Source organism: Trichosurus vulpecula, chromosome 2 (genome assembly GCF_011100635.1).
Source record: "Trichosurus vulpecula isolate mTriVul1 chromosome 2, mTriVul1.pri, whole genome shotgun sequence".
In the NCBI taxonomy this organism is placed as follows: domain Eukaryota; kingdom Metazoa; phylum Chordata; class Mammalia; order Diprotodontia; family Phalangeridae; genus Trichosurus; species Trichosurus vulpecula.
In genome coordinates, this window is record NC_050574.1 from 12,654,287 (window position 1) to 12,660,867 (window position 6,581).

Sequence of the window (6,581 nt, forward strand, 5' to 3'; positions counted from 1 at the left end):
CATTTAGGCTAGCTGGCCTGCCCCTTTGGTGATACTGATTTGGTAGTTAGTGGAGTTGATGGGCCTCTCTCCCTCCTTTGCTCCCTTACAGATCTAGTGGTTGGAGTAGGGAGGGGTTCTCTCCCCAGAGCTGTTAAGAACCTGCTGGTTGGTGTTGGTGATTGCAAGGATGGAAGGCCCCATCTCCACAAGAAGGAAAAAAATGTTTTTAAATACTACTTACAGTAATATTGGACTCCAAGGAATTGTAAATAATCTCACTGACCCACCCTAGTCAGACCTTATCTGGAGTATTGTGTTTAGATCTAGGTACCACCATTCAAGAAAGACATTGATAAATGAAGGCAATAGGATAGAAAAGGGCCTTGAATTTTGTCATATGAAGATCAGCTGAAAGAACTTGGTATATTTAGCCTGAAGAAGAGAGGACTAGGGACTTAGGAAGGTGTCACAGTGATCTTCCAAGGCTGCCATATGGAGGAGGAATTAGACCTCTACTATTTGGCCCCAGTGGGCAGTACTAGGACAAATGGGTAAAAGTTCAAAGGAGGCCAGTTTAGGCTTAATGTCAGGGGGAAAAAAAAACTTCCTAACAATCAAAGGTGGATACAACAATGTAAACAGAAAGAACAACAACCACAAAACAATTTAAAATTAATGTAGCAGCATGACAAAAGATAATCATGGCCCCAAAGAAGAGACTTCACAGGGATGGGAGGTCCCTAGGTGTGAAACACTGTATGTTTTCAGATTTTTTCAGTGTATTGATTGGTTTTGCTGATTTTTTCTTTTCATCCTTTTTTTCTTTTAAAAATATTCTTAGTTAAATGGGATGGCTCTCTAGGAGGTAAAGTGGGGGGATGAAGAGTGAAACTGAGGCAATGTAAAAAAAAATCAAACATTTCTTTAAATACATAGAGAACAAAAAGATAGCCAAAAGGACTTACAGACAAAAGCAGCTTTAAGAGTTTCATATTCGATATTATAGAAATATATTTCAAAGGATATCAAGCTGTATATAATATATTCACCTTTCATGTACAATTTTTTTTCTACTGTGTATATGATAAAATGATGTATATTTAATCATGATAAAATAGTTAAGATAATGTGTGTATAATACTATGTTCTGTGTATGAGAGAGAAAATGAAACATGTATAATGATTAAAATAAAGATAAAATGAGATAATGTATGTACAATAATATTATGTGCTACTATGAATGGGGCAAAATGGAATAATATATGTAAATAACTTTACAGACCTTAAGGTGAAATAGAAATGCCATCCTCATCATTATGTGACAGTGCTCATTTTAGTTGGTGTTTCTAAGGTCAGAATAGAAAAAATAAAAAGAGGGAAAAAACAGAGTGAAGCGAGCAGAACCAGAACAATCTATGCTTAGTAATAATAGGTAGCAAATTATATGTATACGTGTGTGTATATATATGTATGTGTGTCTATATGTATATATGTATGTATATATACAAATATATCTGTCTATATATCTATCTATATCTTTTGATCCTCCCAACAACTCTTAGAGGTAGGTGATATTATTATCCTCATCTGTAAGCAGAGAGGTGCAGTAACATGCCTGAGGTCACACGACTACTAGGTGTTGGAGGCAAGACTTGAACTTAGGTCTTTCCAATTCCAAGTCTAATTCTATCTGTTGTGCCACCTACACCGATTACAGTATTGTAAAGGACACCTTTGAAAGAATTCTGATTAATGCAAAGACCAATCATGACTCTAGACTGATGATGAAGCATGGAAAGCATAGAAAGAAGAACCGTAGGTACAGAATTAGGCATACATTTTTCAGATACCACCAAATACAAAGCAAATTTGTTTTGGTTGATTAAATTTTTGGGTAGAAAGGAATGTTGTTAGGGGAGTGGCAGAGGAATTGTGATGCAAAAAAAAGAGACACTTGAAAAAACAGAACAGCAGAAGAAAATTCAGAAAGGGACATGGACAAGGACAGGATTGGTACTACCATATTAAAGTTAATGTGTATTTTTAAAAATGCTGCACATGGTGTTTCAAATTCAATAAAGACAAACTGAGGCACACACTCCAAGCAAAATCAGTTTAACAGTGACACGTGTAACAGTTAACAAGGTGGGTCAAGTTGGTCATCTCAATAAGGCCAGTGATTTCATTGGTGGGGGGTGGAGAGCCTCTTTATTGACACAAGAAAGAAGAGGGTCTTGGTAGTTGTGGACTATTACAATTGGCTATGCTAAGAAAGGTGGGCTGGCCTTTAGAAGAGGCTAATCATGCCTCTCTCTGACAATTAGGGAATGTTAATTGTTTTATGGGACCCATCTGCCTCTTGCAATCTTTGCTAAGGGATCAAAATTACCAGGAGATCAAATCTCTCATACTTGCACAAGGACAGAAAACATCTTTTGGGAAATGGCACCAACTTAACTTATTGGAGCTTAGGGACTAGCAGATGTCCCAAGGGCTAACAGTATGAGAGATAACTTCTCTTTCAATTATACCTTTAAACTAACTCAAAAGGAAAGCTAAATTCCTGAGATTAACTCAAGGAAACAGAAAGGTGGCTGTAGGCAGATACTAACTCAATTATTAAAATCAATTACATTGGAAAACCAATACAGTAGAAATCAATACAGCAGAACCTAGAGGTAACATTAATTTTTGTATTTTCAATGGTAGATTAAATTTTACATGTGTAACAGATTGGTTAATGATAGCCTAGTCCATATGAAAATTTGCAATGTGTGGCTTACAGCAAATTTCCTCTTGCCCAGCTGATCTTCCTTGTTCATCCCTAGAGACTGGAAAAGAGCTGCACCCTGGGAATCTTTTATATATGCACTCCCTGTTCTAGCTCATTAACCAATCAAAAGTCTAATAACCCATTGGATTATTGAGCTGGAAGTAGAATACCTAAAACTCATGTGGGGGATTTCCTTAAGCCATGAACACTGTACATGTTTATAAGAACTGAGCTATCATTGACTAGTCCCTGTTACACGTTCAACCCTTTTTCTGTCCTTTGTATATGGAAACATTCATGTTTGTTGATGATCATTAAGTTCATAACGAAAAAAATTTAAAGAACATAAATTCCTTGAGGGCAGGGATTGTCTTGACTTTGTATTGTGCTTGGTACAATGCTTAATAAGTGTGTATTCACCTATTCTTACTTGGTCCCAGAGCAGAAACAATGAGTAGAAGTTGCAAAGAGTTCAATTTAGGCTTGATATAAAGGAAAACTTAATAACAATTAGAACTACCCAGTAGTGGAGTGAGTTGCCTCTGGTAGTAATGGTTCCCCCTCACTGGAAATCTTCAAGTAGAGAGGCTAGATAACCATTTGGACAGTTAGCCAAGGAGGGATTCTTTTTCAGAGGCTTCTCAGGTCCCCTCCAACAATGAAATTCTGGGATACTTTGGGTGTAATGAATATGGGAAAGCCTTTATCAGTTATTCAATAAGCATTTATTAAGTGCTGTTCACTCTAAGGCAGCAACTTTTATTTTCCTATTATGCCCATACTTCTAGATTCTTACCTATCCTCTTCCCTTCCCCTGCCTCCCCCAGAAGGACTTTAGAGTTATATTGGGAATTTTTGCTGGGTTTGTCAAAAATCTTCCAGTCACTTCACTTTACTCTTCCTCTCAGGTTCAGCCTTGATTAAGCTCCAGATGAACCAACTATCTTATCTCAGGAAGATGAGAAAAGAACTTCCCTTTCTTCTCTTATCTCTTATCTATATGGATGAGCATTGAATGAAATACAACAATGTAGGCTTTTTGTTGGCCAGAAGTTTTTAAATCACATTTAATGGCTTAAAAGTAAAAGTGAGCATTTAGAACAAAGACAAAATCAAGAAGTTTAAAATTAAGTCAATAATTCCCAATGCATTTGGCTCCCAGATTCCCAGCTCACATTTGAACAAGAGTAGTAGGAGTGCAGTTCTTGGTTCATGCTCTGATAGCCCCATCATTCTTGCTCAGGAATGCTTGCTTCATGCTGGTCTGATTGACAGTTCCATTTAACAGCCACTTCTCATGAAAGCTCTCACATCTTGGTGCATTAACTTCTTGTTTCTTCTTCCTATGTCCCCAAAGTCAAGGAGAAGGGGAGAACTTGGGGACTTGCAAAGCCTGGCAAGCCCACCCTCATCAGCAGGTTCAGATACCCGAGTGTCTCCCAAGTCCTTCCTGTGAGTGGAGCCAGATGGACCACAGGAATAAGGAATTGGTAATCCCTCTGAATCTTGTCCTGGTCAGACCTCTTCTGGTATCTTGTTTGGTTCTAGGCACCACTGTATATAGGCTGATATGATAAACTTAGAGTATCCACAAGAGGGCAACCAAGATGTGAAGGACTTCCAGTAGATGTCATATGTAGAATGGTCGAAGGCCCTGGGTATGTTTAGTCTAGAGAAGACTGAGGGAGGACATTATAGCTACATTCAAGTGAAAGGCTTTCATGTCAAAGAAGGATTAGATTTGTTCTGTTTGGACCCAGAGGGCAGAACTAGGAGCAGTGGACAGGCATTGCAAGAGACACAAATTTAGGCTTAATTTCCAGGGGAAAAGATTCCTAACAATTAGAGCTGCCCACAAATAGACGGTACTGCCTCAAAAGTTTCCCTTACCTTGGAGGTCTTTAAGCAAGTCTGGGTGGCCACTTTTAGGTTATGTGGTGGTGGGGATTAATTTTGTACTGGATGGCTGCTGACGTCTCTTCCAGTTCTCAAGTTCTATGATTCTATGACTTGGGCCTCACTTTGGGGAGTGTGTGTGTGTGTGTGTGTGTGTGACAACCTCTTCCATCAAGTCACAGCCGAACCCACAGAAGAACAAAGACGTTGGGTGGGACTTGGGGAAATGAGTGGAGAGGCCTCTGGGACTGAGATCATAACATTTCTGATGGAAATGGAAAAGGAAGGTAAAGTTTGTTAAATATGAAGGTTTTCTTCAAACCTCTAGATTCCAAAATTCATAAACCTGGGGGCATATCAGTTGATGGGCCTCCTAGGAGTTTATCTATAGCTCCACTATCTCTGGAAACCCCAGATATGCTTCAACCCTCTCATGCTGTAGGGTGTTTAGTGCCAGGCTCCAACTCCATGCACACAGAAAGCCCCCTCCTAAGGCTTTATTCAGAAATTTAGGGTTAAAGTGGCAGAAGAGAGTACTAATGAAATCTTCAGTTCAGCATTGAGCTGGAAAGAACACTCAAAATTCCCCATTCCCAGATGGCACACCATTCAATACTGCCTCTGTACAAAGTGGCCATGTCCCCCAAATCACCTCATATTTAACTCTCACCATCCTTAATTAAGCATAATTAATATTGTCTAAATGGGATTTCAAATCATGTGACAATTTCCCAGAAAGGTATTAGAGGATACAAACTATCCCAGCCTCAGTTTTCCATGAAGTACGTTGTACTACATGTACTACATGTATGTGGTACTTTGAAAAGACTCTCAAACCAAATTCCCTTCCCCCAAAATTTTATCAGTTAACAGTCATTTGGACTCCCTGGAGGGTTAAAACTCCGAAGGATGGCTCATCAGTCCTTCTGAAAGGAAAGCAAGTTCATTACATTGGTCAATACTAATAGATGAAATTTACATGGTATTTTACATTTTTCCTAATTTTAACATTATTGTCTAATATGGTACTATTATCATACTTATGTTACAGATGAAATTAGGTGACATACTCATGATCGCACAACTAGTATATGAGATTTGAACCCTCTACAATACATTGAAAGAATGGTAATTCTATAGTATGGAGGGAGGCTGAGGAGAGCAGATTCCATGGCATGTCTTCAGGCAATTTGAAGACATGGAATTTCTGGAGTTAGAATCCAGACATAAGGACTGAAGTTCAGTCATATAACTACCATGACAAACTACCACTGCATCTGAGAATTCTTATGGACCCATCCCTGTGATTGGCTGTTAGATGGAGGGGAGAGGGGAAAAGAAATAATAACAACCATAGTTTAGTGGTAAGTCAGCTTTTCTAGTCTTAGAACAACTTCTCATCCTACTCTAACACCAAATTAAGAGAGCCATCCTCATTCCCTTCACCTCGAAGGTGCATTTCTAGATTCAAGTAATGAATATTTCATTCTTCCTTCTCTTATCTCATTGTTCATATTTAAATAATTACTAGCTTAACTTTAAACATTAACAAAACCAATTAAAGACTTTGAGTATTTACAATTCATTAATTTCAACATTTAAAATGTCTCTAAGTTTGTTATTCCACATCTGCATTAAATTTGTCAAATCATTTCTACATATACATGTTGTTTGCCCTCCTTCCTTTTATGTTGTAGTCAGAATGAATTTTGTGCTTCTGGTTTGCTTCATGTTATTTCACAAATCTAAAAAAATATTTTTTTCATATTTCCATGGATCTCTGATCTCACTGGGGAAAGGGGAAAGCATACTTCCTCCAAAGGTGCAGACTGCAACTCATTCTTACTGTTTCATTTGGTGCTAATATTCATGTCATTCCATAAATCTTTCTGGGAAGGGGGGGGGGGACAATACACAACATTCTGAGGGG